Below are 15,587 nucleotides of genomic sequence, written 5' to 3'. Positions count from 1 at the left end.
CCAGTAGGTCACCTTGTTAAGGAATACTACACAGTGAAAGATCAATAAATCATAAGCACATTATAAATACATTATAAGTGCATTCTGTGTGTACTTCAAAGACAGGTGGTTTGCCAAAGAGTGTAAGGTATATTACCCATGAAGACTCATTTCCTTAGACTCTTCAAAGATAATTTTGCAATGTCGAATTCCCATATTTCACAGATTTCCCCCAAGAGGGTGTCAATAAAATGCCATGCTTTGCGTTGCCCATTTGTCCACTTCATTTTTCACACAATGCCCAGAGGGCTTAGGACCATGTGCTCCCTCTTTTAAAAATTCCCTTTAAGTAGTTACCATGGTGGTTGTTGAAGCACTAGAGATTAAAATGAGTGAGTAATTATGATGTTGAAAGCATTCAAAATGCCCAGGGAAGTGTGATGACTACTTGAATTAGCTGACAAAAACATGCCAAGTCACTACCAAAAGATCTGTCACAAAAATCCATTCTTTGCAGTTGGGAAGTTACCAACACTGTGAAAACCCAGAATGACCCTTTATAACTTTGACTAGATAATCTGTGACTCCATCATTTAAAAATAAAGTTGAGTGTACATGTGAATCCCAAAATTTTCAGAATGGGGAGACATGCAGGACTCAGTGATTCAAAACATTACAATGTTCAAAACATTCATTTCCAATGGGGCTGACATTTCCTTAGTGCAATTAATTTATTAGCTCTTTTTCTCTTTCCCATAAACCCCAATGCTTGTTTCAGATTAATAAATAACATTAATAATAATCAAGATGCTAACATTGTACAAGGCACTTTGTTAAGTGCTTTATATTTATTATATTAATTCACTTAATTCTCACCAAAATCTTATCAATTAGCTACTATTATTCTCCCCATTTTAAAGATGAGGACTGAGATTAAGTAATTTGCCCGAAGGCATAAAGCTAGTAAGCAATGTAGCCAGGGTTCATTTACTTATGCATCATCAGCCACATACCAGGCACTGGGGCAGGCCCTCCAGAAGAGCCAAAATGAACAAGGAAGACACAGCTCTATTCTTGTGAAGCTTACAAATTAAACCCAACACTAGATCGGACTTCAAAGTCCAAGTTGTTAATCACCATATCAACCCATCAGCAGGTGTATATTGATGGCTCTCTGTAGGGAAGGCAGTATAATGCATGCAGTGTTTCTTGGGCCTGGAGTACTTCCTTAGCAAGAGATAAGAAGCCACTCACAGCCTATGCTGGGCTTATCACGTTGTGTGGGAGCAGTATTCCCTGTTCAGCCTCCATGTGTGTTCCTTTGTTCTGCTTAAAGGTGTGTCTCGGGCTTCCCTGGTGGCGCAGTGGCTGAGAGTCCGCCTGCCGATGCAGGGGACACGGGTTCATGCCCCGGTCTGGGAAGATCCCACATGCTGCGGAGTGGCTGGGCCCGTGAGCCGTGGCTGCTGAGCCTGCGTGTCCGGAGCCCGTGCTCTGCAACGGGAGAGGCCACAACAGTGAGAGGCATGCGTAATGCCAAAAAACTAAAAATAAATTGAAAAAAAAAAAAAAAGGTGTGTCTCATATGGCACCTGACCAGCCCACTCCTGCAGGGAAGGGATGGGGTTCTTTATATATATATATTTATAGATATAGATATTTATTTATTTATTTATTTATTTAATGTTGGCTGTGTTGGGTCTTCGATGCTGTGTGCAGGCTTTCTCTAGTTGCGGTGAGTGGGGGCTACTCTTCGTTGCAGTGCACGGGCTTCTCATTGCGGTGGCTTCTCTTGTTGTGGAGCATGGGCTCTAAGTGTGCAGGCTTCCATAGTTGTGGCTCTCAGGCTCTAAAGCACAGGCTCAATAGTTGCGGCGCACAGGTTTAGTTGCTCCACGGCATGTGGGATCTTCCCAGACCAGGGATCAAACCACTGTCCCCTGCACTGGCAGGCGGATTCTTAACCACTGCACAACCAGGGAAGTCCCTGGGATAGGGTTCTTTTACTACAGAACAGTAGGGGTGCATACAGGCCAATGGCCCTGCATCAGGTGCCAGGATGAACTTGCTGACTACAGGGGACTGACACCCACTACTGAAGTCGATCTTGTTCTGTCTTTTTTCTATGTGAGTAAAGCATTGTTCCATCCAGTGCTTAACTGTGTTGTGTTTTCCTTGGCGACTCTAATACCAAGATGCAGTGAGCAGAAGTGCTCAGACTTCTACCCCTGGTGATAAGTAATAGATGCCACCTGCTCAATAAACTTCGTTCAGACACTTTAAATATGTTCTTTCTCTCAATCCTCAAAACAGCCCAGTGAGTGGCAGAACTAGGATCTGCATCCACAGGTAAATCACACCAACATCCTCAGGGGCAGTGAAGGCTCCCTTTGGCGTGGGAGGCCATCCAATGCTCTGTCCCCTCTCTGTGCCTTCCCCTCCCATTCCCACCACTTCCCCTGAGAACTCATTACCTGAAGCCCAAATTGTGAAAAATCCCTCCTGGCTTCTCTCACACATACTGGCTTCTCTCTTTCGTTCTTGAGGTCCTCAAGGATCAGCTCAAGCTTCCTATGTGCTTCATCATCACTCAGAAATCCCCATTGGTTCTCCTTGCTGCCTACCCACTAAATTCCCACTCCATATCCCAGCATTCACAGCCCTCTGCCATATGGGCCCAGCTCCCTCTCCAGCCATATAACTTCTGCTCCTGGGCATGAACTGCCCCCTTGGGCACACTCTTACCCCACTGCCCTTCACCTGCCCCACTCACACACAACATGCTCAGTAGGGACAGGAGCCTCTGCTCACCTGGAGCTCCTACCTGGAGTGTTCCCCTCTCAACTCCAGGGGCAAACCCAAGTACCTTTGTCCATGAGGCTCTCCTCCACTCACCAGTCCATGTCCATGTTGCCTCCCATTCACAAGTCAGTGCCACACAGCTAGCATTCACTCATTCAACACACACAGGTTTGAATGCCCATTTTGTTCACCTAGGGCACGGGGGAGACAAAAGGATAGTCTCTGACACGGGAGCTCTTTAATTTAAAAACTCACACCATCAAATATGTGAAGAATTCATGCAGTAAAAATGTGTATGCAAGGTAGAGTGATATCTTGGGGTGGAGCTAGTGAATAGGGGTAAGGGCCAGACAGGAATGGCTTCCTGATGAATCAGTAGAAGTACCCAAGGCAATCATGTAGGAAGAAGAATAAGATGAGAATCAAGGACTGATTTGTATAAATAATGTATAGTTTCCTTATCTGTCCTGCTCAGTTCGGAGGATGTTTCGAGATTCAAATATGTTAGAAAAGAGAGTTCATCAAAAACTCTAAGGCAAACCTAACTGTATTATTATTGTGCACAGGTTTGACCTCTCCAGTTAAATCCTAAATTCTTGAGAGGTAGAGACTGATACCAGAAGTTGATGCTCCAAGTCTAGCTTTCAGTCTATTTTCCTTAAACCTTCCAATACTTCTAATGGGACTGGAATAAAATCTAGATTTCTTTCCATGGCCTGAGGGTCCTGGCACCTGTGTGGCTACTGCCTGGGATACTCATAGACATTTACATGGCCTGCTCTTATGGTCATCATGAAAGTTTCATGTTTCAGGTCTCAGCAGAAAGTCAACCCCTCAGAGACACACCTCTGTTTCACCATCCCTCACTTCCTCTTTATTATTTTGCTTTCTATCCTTCGTAGTATTTGTCATTATCAGAAGTTATCCTACTAGACCTCAAGTTTCATGTCCACCATTAGCTCTCCACTGTCTGGATCATAGCTTAACAAAGGGAAAGTATTTAGTATTTGTGGAATGAATGTCTCCAGTGCAATGATGGACAACTTGGACTGAATCAAATTTTGTATTAAGCCAGTTTGTCTGTGTTTAATCTATATACTCAGATCCCTTTACTCCAGGAACAATGTTTCCTCCTTAGAAATTCTTGCTTTAAGGACTTCTGCAAAATCCCAAAATGTGGGAAGACAATGGCTCTTCCCTTCTATGCCAAAATCCTCAACTCATCAAAGTGATAATGCACTGAGCCTTTGAGGGCAACCAAAGGTAGAGAGAAATATTTCCCTCCAGAAACAATGTTGGGAGGGGAGAATAGAGGTCCACACCCTGTAGGGGAGCATCCAAGGAAGGCAGCAAGATACCAGGGGTCTTGAAGGTACATTTAAGGAAGTGAAACCACAAAGATGGATACCTTAAAAGTGGCAGCAGGAAGAGACCTTCAAGATGGAGGAGGAGCAAGACATGGAGATCACCTTCCTTCCCACAAATACATCAGAAATACATCTACGTGTGAAACAACTCCTACAGAACACCTACTGAACGCTGGCAGAAGACCTCAGACTTCCCAAAAGATGCCCTCAGGTGGCCTACATGCAGAGGCGGGGCCCATGAAAGCTGAACCCCAGGAGCTGTGCAAACAAAGAAGAGAAAGGGAAATTTCTCCCAGCAGCCTCAGGAGCAGCGGAATAAACCTCCACAATCAACTTGATGTACGCTGCATCTGTGGAATACCTGAATAGACAACTAATCATCCCAAAATTGAAGCAGTGGACTTTGGGAGCAACTGTAGACTTGGGGTTGGCTGTATGTGACCAACTGGTTTCTGGTTTTATGTTGATCTTAGTTTAGTATTTAGAGTTTATGATCACTGGTAGATTTCTTTATTGACTTGGTTGCTCTCTTCCTTTTCTTTCTTTTCTTTTATATATAGATTTTTTTTCCTTTTTTTCTTTTTGTGAGTGCTATATGTGTATGCTCCTTTGTGTGATTTTGTCTGTATAGCTTTGCTTTTACCATTTGTCCTAGGGATCTGTCTGTCCTTTTTGTTGTTGTTGTTAGTATAGTATTTAGCACTTTTTATCACTGGGGGATTTGTTTTTCGGTCTGGTTGCTATCACCTTTCTTCCTTTTTTCTTTTTTTTAATTACTTTTTAATTTTTAATAATTTTTTTTATTTTAAAAATTTTATTTCCTATTTTTTTCTTTCTTTCTTTTTCCTTTTTATTTTATTTAATAACTTTATTTTAATAACTTTTTTCTTTCTATTTTCTTTTTATTTTCTTTCTCCCTTTTCCTCTGAGCCATGTGGCTGACAGGGTCTTGGTGCTCCGGCCAGGTGTCAGGCCTGTTCCTCTGAGGTGGGAGAGCTGAGTTCAGGCCATTGGTCCACCAGAGACCTCCTGGCTCCATGTAATATCAAATGGCAAAAGTACTCCCAGAGAGCTCCATCTGAACACTAAGACCCAGCTCCACTCAATGACCAGCAAGCTACAGTGCTAGACACCCTATGCCAAACAAGAAGCAAGACAGGAATACAACCCCACCCATTAGCTGCCTAAAATCATAATAAGGTCACAAACACCCCAAAACACAAAACCAGATGCAGACCTGCCCACCAAAAAGACAAGATCCAGGCTCATCCACCAGAACACAGGCACCAGTCCCCTCCACCAGGAAGCCTACACAATCCACTGAACAAACCTTAGCTACAGGGGTCAGACACAAAAAACAAATGGAACTACGAAACTGCAGCCTGTGAAAAGGAGACCCCAAACACAATAAGTTAATAAGCAAAATGAGAACACAGAGAAACACACAGCAGATGAAGGAGCAAGGTAAAACCCACCAGACCAAACAAATGAAGAGGAAATAGGCAGTCTACCTGAAAAAGACTTCAGAGTAATTATAGTAAAGATGATCCAAAATCATGGAAATAGAATGGAGAAAATACAAGAAACATTTAACAAGGACCTAGAAGAACTAAAGAGCAAACAAACAATGATGAACAACACCATTAATAAAATTAAAAATTCTCTAGAAGGAATCAATATCAAAATAACTGAGACAGAAGAACTGATAAGTGACCTGGAAGATAAAATAGTGGAAATAACTACTGCAGAGCAGAATAAAGAAAAAAGAATGAAAAGAATTGAGGACAGTCTTACAGACCTCTGGGACAATATTAAACACACCAACATTCGAATTATAGGGGTTCCAGAAGAAGAAGAGGAAAGAAAAGGTTTGAGAAAATATTTGAAGAGATTATTGTAGAAAACTTCCCTAATACGGGAAAGGAAAAAGTCGATCAAGTGCAGGAAGCACAGAGAGTCCCATACAGGATAAATCCAAGGAGAAACACGCCAAGACACATATTAATAAAACTATCAAAAATTAAATACAAACAAAAAATATTAAAAGCAGCAAGGGAAAAACAACAAATAACATACAAGGGAATCCCCATAAGGTTAACAGCTGATCTTTCAGCAGAAACTCTGCAAGCCAGAAGGGACTGGCAGGACATACTTAAAGTGATGAAAGGGAAAAACCTACAACCAAGACTACCCAGAAAGGATTTCATTCAGATTGGACAGAGAAATTAAAACTTTTACAGACAAGCAAAAGCTAAGAGAATTCAGCACCACTGAATCAGCTTTACAACAAATGCTAAAGGAACTTCTCTAGGCAGGAAACACAAGAGAAGGAAAAGACTTATAATAACAAACCGAAAACAATTAAGGAAATGGTAATAGGAATATACATATCAATAATTACCTTTAATGTAAATGGATTAAATGCTCCACCAAAAAAAAATAGACTGGCTGAATGGATACAACACAAGAACAGTATATATGCTCTCTGCAAGAGACCCACTTCAGACCTAAGGACACATACAGACTGAAAGTGAGGGGGTGGAAAAAGATATTCCATGCAAATGGAAATCAAAAGAAAGCTGGAGTAGCAATTCTCATATCAGACAAAATAGACTTTAAACAGAGTATTACAAGAGACAAAGAAGGACACTACATAATGATCAAGGGATCAATCCAAGAAGAAGATATAACAATAGTAAATATTTATGCATCCAACATAGAAGCACCTCAAAACATAAGGTAAATGCTAACAGCCATAAAAGGGGAAATCGACAGTAACACAATCATAGTAGGGGACTTCAACACCTCACTTTCACCAATGGACAGATCATCTAAAATGAAAATAAATAAGGAAACACAAGCTTTAAAAGATACATTAAACAAGATGGAATTAATTGATATTTATATGACATTACATCCAAAAACAACAGAATACACTTTCTTCTCAAGTACTCATGGAACATTCTCCAGGATAGATCATATCTTGGGTCACAAATCAAGCCTTGGCAAGTTTAAGAAATTTGAAATAGTATCAAGTATCTTTTCTGACCACAATGCTATGAGACTAGATATCAATTACAGGAAAAAATCTGTAACAAATACAAACACATGGAGGCTAAACAATACACTACTTAATAACCAAGAGATCACTGAAGAAATCAAAGAGGAAATCAAAAAATACCTAGAAACAAATGACAATGAAAACAAGACGACCCAAAACCTATGGGATGCAGCAAAAGCAGTTCTAAGAGGGAAGTTTATAGCAATACAACCCTACCTCAAGAAACAAGAAACACCTCAAATAAACAACCTAACCTTACACCTAAAGTAATTAGAGAAAGAAGAACAAAAAAACCTCAAAGTTAGCAGAAGGAAAGAAATCATAAAGATCAGATAAGAAATAAATGAAAAAGAAATGAAGGAAACGATAGCAAAGAGCAATAAAACTAAAAGGTGGTTCTTTGAGAAGGTAAACAAAATTGATAAATCATTAACCAGACTCACCAAGAAAAAAAGGGAGAAGACTCAAATCAATAGAATTAGAAATGAAAAAGAAGTAACAACAGGCACTGCAGAAATACAAAGGATCATGAGAGATTACTACAAGCAACTATATGCCAATAAAATGGACAACCTGGAAGAAATGGACACATTCTTAGAAAAGCACACCCTTCCAAGACTGAACCAGGAAGAAATAGAAAATATAGACAGACCAATCACAAGCACTGAAATCAAGACTGTGATTAAAAATCATCCAACAAACAAAAGGCCAGGAACAGATGGTTTCACAGCCGAATTCTATCAAACACTTACAGAAGAGCTAACACCTATCCTCCTCAAATTCTTCCAAAATATAGCAGAGGAAGAAACATTCCCAAACTCATTCTACGAGACCACCAAAACCCTGATACCGAACCAGACAAAGATGTCACAAAGAAAGAAAACTACAGGCCAATATCACTGAAAAACATAGATGCAAAAATCCTCAACAAAATACTAACAAACAGAATCCAACAGCACATTAAAAGGATCATAAACCATGATTAAGTGGGGTTTATCCCAGGAATGCAAGGATTCTTTAATATATGCAAATCAATCAATGTGATAAACCATATTAACAAATTGAAGGAGAAATACCACAGGATCATCTCAATAGACACAGAAAAGGCTTTTGACAAAATTCTACACCCATTTATGATTAAAACCCTCCAGAAAGTAGGCGTAGAGGGAACCTACCTCAACATAATAAAGGCCATATATGACAAACCCACAGCCAACATTATTCTCAATGGTGAACAACTGAAACCATTTCCTCTATGATCAGGAACAATACAAGGTTGTCCACTCTCACCATTATTATCCAACATAGTTTTGGAAGTTTTAGACACAGCAGTCAGAGAAGAAAAAGAAATAAAAGGAATCCAAATAGGAAAAGAAGAAGTAAAGCTGTCACTGTTTGCAGATGACATGATACTATACGTAGAGAATCCTAAAGACACTACCAGAAAACTACTAGAGCTAATCAATGAATTTGGTGAAGTAGCAGGATACAAAATTAATGCACAGAAATCTCTTGCATTCCTATACACTAGTGAGGAAAAATCTGAAAGAGAAATTAAGGAAACACTCCCATTCACCACTGCAACGGAAAGAATAAAATATCTAGGAATAAACCTACCTAGGGAGACAAAAGACCTGAATGCAGAAAACTATAAGAAACTGATGAAAGAAATTAAGGATGATACAAACAGATAGAGAGATGTACCATGTTCTTGGATTGGAAGAATCAACATTGTGAAAATGACTATACTACCCAAAGCAATCTACAGGTTCAGTGCAATCCCTAACAAACTACCAATGGCATTTTTCACAGAACTAGAACAAAAAATTTCACAATTTGTATGGAAACACAAAAGATCCCACATAGCCAAAACAATCTTGAAAAAGAAAAACGGAGATGGAGGAATCAGGCTCCCTGACTTCAAACTACACTATAAAGCTACAGTTATCCAGACTACAGTACTGGCACAAAAACAGAAAGATAGATCAATGGAACAGGATAGAAAGCCCACAGATAAACCCACGCCCCTATGGTCACCTTATTTTTGCAAAAGGAGGCAAGAATATACAATGAAGAAAAGACAGCCTCTTCAATAAGTGGTGCTGGGAGAACTGGACAGCCACATGTAAAAGAATGAAATGAGAACACTCCCTAACACCATACACAAAAATAAACTCACAATGGATTAAAGACCTAAATGTAAGGCCAGACACTATAAAACTCTTAGAGGAATACATAGGCAGAACACTCTTTGACATAAATCACATGGACACGCGGAGGGGAAGGGTAAGCTGGGACGAAGTGAGAGAGTGGCAAGGCCTCTATATACTACCAAATGTAAAACCGATAGCTAGTGGAAAGCAGCCGCATAGCACAGGGAGATCAGCTAGTTGCTTTGTGACCACCTAGAGGGGTGGGATAGGGAGGGTGGGAGGGAGGCGCAAGAGAGAGGAGATATGGGGATATATGTATATGTATAACTGATTCACTTTGTTATAAAGCAGGAACTAACACACCATTGTAAAGCAGTTATACTCCAATAAAGATGTTAGAAAAAAAAAAAAAAGTACAGTGAAGCAGACCCTCCTGGCTTCAAGGTTTATCCACTGAGGGGCTCAGTGACAATGAGGATGGGCTGGACGTAAAAGACCCTGGCAATGTTTCCCAGGTAACACATAGCCTTCTGGGTTACTTAGAGAGGGGAGAGTTCCAGGTAATGATTAAGGATGAATTTTCCAGCAGCCTATCCAGATGGATGTTCTGAGGCTGATTTCAAGAAAATTAAGATGTGGTCATTTTCTTTCATGCCAGAAGTATGGACTGAGGCTCTGACCTGCTGCAAAGGCCTCCACTGATCAGTGTGGCCTGAGCCAGGAACATACAGCCTTCCTTTTATCTTTGCAAGGGAGAAACTGGCTGATATAGGGTTCTTCAGCTTGCTTTTTCCTTATGGAAAAGCAGAGTTTATAGATACACACAGAGTGCCGCAAGTCTAGGATTTAGGGTTTGAATCCTGAAGTTATGTGGCCTTGGGCAACTCACTATATCTCTCTGAGCCCCAAGTCACTAAAATGCCATCACCTCACAGGGCTGTGCAGAAAATGAAATAATTTCAGGTGTAAGAAAATGCTATGTGAAATGAAAAGTCGTAACATTAACACTTTTTTCCCCATGAAATGGAGAAAAGAGTCAAAATTAATTTCAATTTTACTTTCTAGATCTGCCTATAAAACCAGTTTAGAGTGAGCCATAAAGATATCTGTTTATCAATGTATATGCTCAATATCATGCAGAGGATGGAAGGTCTCTCTGTTCATCCCTGTAGTTCTTGCAGTAATGAAGGCAACTTGATGCAAAGCACCTGGGGCAAACCAGCTCCAAACTACATCCCCATGCTCCCACTCCCACTACTTCTTTATATGGACTATATTATTTAAGGTAGGCCAACATCTGGAACATACAAATCCCAAAGTTCCAGTGGATTAACACTGCAGAAGCTTATTTCTTGATCACGTAGTCATTTAACATAGGTCCAGGTAGGAGGAGGATGGAGGGATGGGTGCTGTGCTCTATGCAGTCATTCACGAACGCAGGCTGCCAATGAGACTCTACCATCTTCAACATGTAGCTTCCAAGCTACATGACATTGACATCCAGTCGGTAGACAGGAAGAGACAGTGAGTGGATAAGATACATACTCAATTCTTAAACATCTCAACCTGGAAGTGATATATACATTACTTCTACTAACATTCTGTAGGTGAGAGCTAATCACATGGTCCCACATAGATGGCCAGGAGGGTGCAGGGACCAAGATATGTAGTCCTTGATTTCCCAGCCACTTCCCAGGAGCAATTTTATATTATGAAAGGAGATTAAGGAGCAAAAAGTTTCAGTGGGTAGCTAACCATCTCTGCCACATACTCAAAAATCTGATCTACTGACTTGACACTTCAGATTCTCCTTGACATTCTCCAAAGATACAATATTCTCCCTCCCATTTTCCCATTCTTGTACCTTTGATTTTACTACTTCATCTATGTGGAGTGCCTTTTCCTCCCTGTACCTATCAATATAAATCCTTCAAGCCCAGCTCAGTTCTGACCTCCTCCATGAAGTCCTCCCAATCCATTCTGTAGGAAGTAATTTCTCCCATCTCTGACTTTCATATCTTTCTGTACCTTCCATTATGGTACTGGTGGTCTACTTCACATTTTGTATCTATTTATCCAAATCAGCCCCTTTACTGAATCACAAGCTCTTAGAGAATGAGGTCTGTCTCCTTCATCTGTCTGTCCTTTGCAGGATTCAGTATCATGCATGGCATGTAGTGGGTGCTCCATATATGATGGCTAAAGTGATCCTTCATGGGCCTGAAGCCACTCTTATACTTCACTTGCTTGAGGGAAGATCCCTGCCTGTGAAAAAATGAGGGCAAGAATGGCTATGGCTATCCCTTCACCATTCAAAGGGAAAAAAAAAAAAAAACCTCGTAAATTCCATCTCAGCTATTTCTACTTTGTCCACTCAAGGCAGCAGGTACTTCCTGCCATGCAATTCAAAGCTGCCTTTTATGCAGTATAATTAGAGCATTTTGAGTGATTGGGCTTCTATTTTACTCCATCACAGATACCCAGGTAACTAAAAGACAACCTCAAGACCACCAAACAATCAGAACCAGGGTCAGCAGCCTGTGCAGGAAGAATGAATGAGTCATTCTCCAGAGCACAGCTCCCCACATGTTTGGCCAGGAAAATAAGATTTGTTTTATTTGTTCAGAAAAGTCATTTGGGAAGCCCTGACTAGTCATACTTTTAGCATTTAAATAAATGCTCTAAATCAAGAGAGAATTTGGTAAATAAATAATTGTGGTATATCCCCATGATAGAATTTTCTATTTTTATTTTAACAGATGATGTACTTACACCTCAAGGAACTAAAATAAGAAGAACAAACTAAACCCAAAGTTGGCAGATGGAAGGAAATAATAAAGATTAGAACAGAAAAAAATTAGATAGAAAATTAAAAAACAACAGAAAAAAAATCAACTTAAGAGATGGTTTTTTTGAAAAGTTCAGTAAAATTGACAAATCCTTAGCTAGACTACCTAAGAAAAAAGAGAAGAAACTCATAATAAAAATCAGAAATGAAAAAGAGACATTTTAACTGATGCCACAGAAATAAAAAGAATTATAAGAGACTTCTATAAACATTTATATACCAACAAATTGGACAACCTAAAAGAAATGGATAAATTCCTAGAAATATACAAGCTAACAAGAATGAATCATAAAGAAATAGAAAATCTGAACAGACCAAAAATGAGTAAAAAGACTGAATCAGTAATTAAACCCCACCCCCAAAATAATAAAAGTCCAAGACCAGACAGCTTCACTGGTGAATTCTACCAAACATCTAAAGAAGAATTAATACCATTCTTCTCAAGCTCTTCCAAAAAATTGAATAGAAGGGAACACTCCCAAACTAATTTTGTAAGACCAGCATTACCCTGATACCAAAGCCAGAAAAAGACACCACAAGAAAAAAAATTACAAGCCAGTATCCCTGATGAACACAGATGAAAAAATCCTCAATACTAGCAAGATGAATTCAGCAACACCCTCACACCCATTAGGATGGCTGCTATCAAAAAAACAAACAAAAAATCCAGAAAATAACAATTGTTGGCAAGAACGCAGAGAAATTGGAAAACTTGCATACTTGATGGGAATGAAAATGGTGTGGCTCCTATGGAAAACAATATAGCGGTTTCTCAAAAAATTAAAAATAGAGTTACCATATGATCTAGGAATCCCACTTCTTTTATATACCCAAAAGAATTGAAGACAAGATCTTGAAGAGATATTTGCACACCTATATTCATTGTAACACTATTCACAATACCCAAGAGGTGAAAGTAATCTAAATGTCCACTGACAGTTGACTGGATAAAGAAAATGTGGTGTACACCTACAGTGGAATATTATTCAGCCTTAAAAAAGAAGGAAATCCTGCCACAGGCTACAACATGGGTGAATCTTGAGGACATTATTCTAAGTAAAATAAACTAGTTGCAAAAAGTCCAAAACTGCATGATTCCTCTTAGGTGAGGTGTCTAAAATAGTCAAACTCTTAGAAATAGAAAGTAGAATGGTGGTTATTAGGGGCTTAGAGGAGGGAGAAAAGGGAATGTGTTATTCAATGGGTAATTCTTCAAGCTGAAAAAGTTCTAAAGATCTGTTACACAACAAAGTGTATGTAGTTACCACTACTTTACTGTACATTTAAAAATGGTTAAGATGGTAAGAAAAAAAATAGTGATGTATATGTATATTTATTGAAATTGAGATATTGATGATACATTATTATGAAAAGAAAGTTACAAAATAGGATATGTAATACAATCCCACTTTTGTAAGTATATGTATATATGATATATGTATACTTATATTTCATGCATATATATTTACAATACATATATTGTATGTATGCTTATGTATTTTATACATATATGTACATATGTGTATTTTATATTTATATATTTTTATATATATATATCTTTATATGTTATATACAATAGAATATCAGCACAATCTGACAGATTTCATGTGTATCTGATCTGTCATTTTATCCCTAGTGCTCAGCACTTAGATGGCTAGAAATATTTGATAAATGAATAAGAATATGTGCTATAAAAAAAAAAGACTGGAAAGTTATACATCAAAATATTAACAATGGTCATCTCTGTGTTGCAAGACATTTTGTATTTACCAATCTGTATTTCTAGAATCTTTTCTAATGAACAGTATTGTTTGTACTCAAAAAAAAAGTAAGGTAATGGATGGAGAGGAAATGGTCTGAGTCCAGATGCGTACATAGTGAAATGGTGAATTTTTAGTCCAAATATGTTTTACTTAAAATTCCCTGATAAAGTGCTTAAATTTCCTTTTTTTACTCAGAGGGAGAAGGAGAGCCCTAGAGACATAAAGTATGATGATAAGAGAGGGAGGTTATGTCTACATGGTAAGGTCAGGAGAGAGCTTGAAGAAGAGGTGTTGCCAGAGACAAGTCTAGAAGGACATGTGGACTTTCAATGAGTAAACAGTAAGGAAATTCATTTCAAAAGGGAGACAAGACCAATAATGGCATGAACACTGGGATGTATGAGGTGGGCTTTCAGTGACAGATAGTTGGGGTAGACTTGCGTCTTTAAAAGAAATGAGATTAGAAGAAGGGTACTGTCTGATTGTAGATAGTTCTGCCTTTGGAAAGTTAGATTTTTGGACTTTGTTCTGTGGGTGGTAGACAGCTATCCGTAATTTGTTAACAGAGGTGTGGCTTGGTCAGAGGGCTGTTTTGCAAAGATTTACCTGCCAGCTATTTACAAGTGGCCTAAAATTGGAGAGATTGGTTAGAAAGCTCAGGCAATATCCCAGGTTTCAGGTGATAGAGATCTGGACCAGGGGAAGAGGAGAGGAGCAGAAATAGACAGCAAAGACAGATGTAAAAGACTGTGAAGAAAGAATCAATCAGACTTAGAGATCATCTGTGGCAGCCCAGGAGGTTACAGGCCCAAAGAAAGCACTATGTACCCTCGCCTCCCATCCCCCGCCCCCCACCCTCACCTGAGGTAAAATTATGTTAAAACAAACATCCGGAGCATCTTTTAAGGTGGAAAACAATTTCAAAAGGAGGTCTGTGTAAGCAGAAAGGCCAGCCCAGGACTTTGGGTTTGTGGCGGGGGGTGGTTTGGAGAGGGGGGTGGGTAGGGAAATTACTTTTTGTTTTCCAACTTTTTGGAGGGAGTGCTGTGGGGATCTGAAGGTAGAAAAGAATCAGACAATGGGGAGAGAAAGACTGAAGACTAAGAAGGGGCGGGATGCCTGAGATGGATCTCCCAGGCAGGAGCAGAGGAGGGGATCCAGAGTAAGGCAGAGAAAAGGGAAGACACCCCATCTCTTGAGTCTGAAAGAAAGATGAGAGGGTACAATTTTCTGAGACAGAAAAAAGTGGGGACTGTGAGCTCACATGCCATCAGATCATCTCCAGTTTTGCTGTAAAAGAGTTACAGAGGTTGCCCACCTTGCATGGAGGGGGTAAAAACTGAGCAGAAAAGAACGCATCTAAAGCACCAATGTGGAAAGGGCCTCGGAGAAGCACAAGATGAATAGAGTCAGACAGCTAGGTTTGGCTGTAGAGTCAGGCTCACAGGACTCACCAACTTGAGTGGGTGCCATGGAGCCCAGGTCCCTTAGCAAGGATGGGCCAGGGCTGGGAAATGCTTGACAAGCCAGGAGAAAGTCATGGAAGGTTCAGGACACACAGATGGCTGTTTAGGCTGAGATGGACAGATAGGAGGGGACCCAAGACTCGGGTGA

Source organism: Tursiops truncatus, chromosome 2 (assembly GCF_011762595.2).
Source record: "Tursiops truncatus isolate mTurTru1 chromosome 2, mTurTru1.mat.Y, whole genome shotgun sequence".
NCBI classification, from domain to species: domain Eukaryota; kingdom Metazoa; phylum Chordata; class Mammalia; order Artiodactyla; family Delphinidae; genus Tursiops; species Tursiops truncatus.
Note: the sequence above shows the minus strand (reverse complement) of the source record.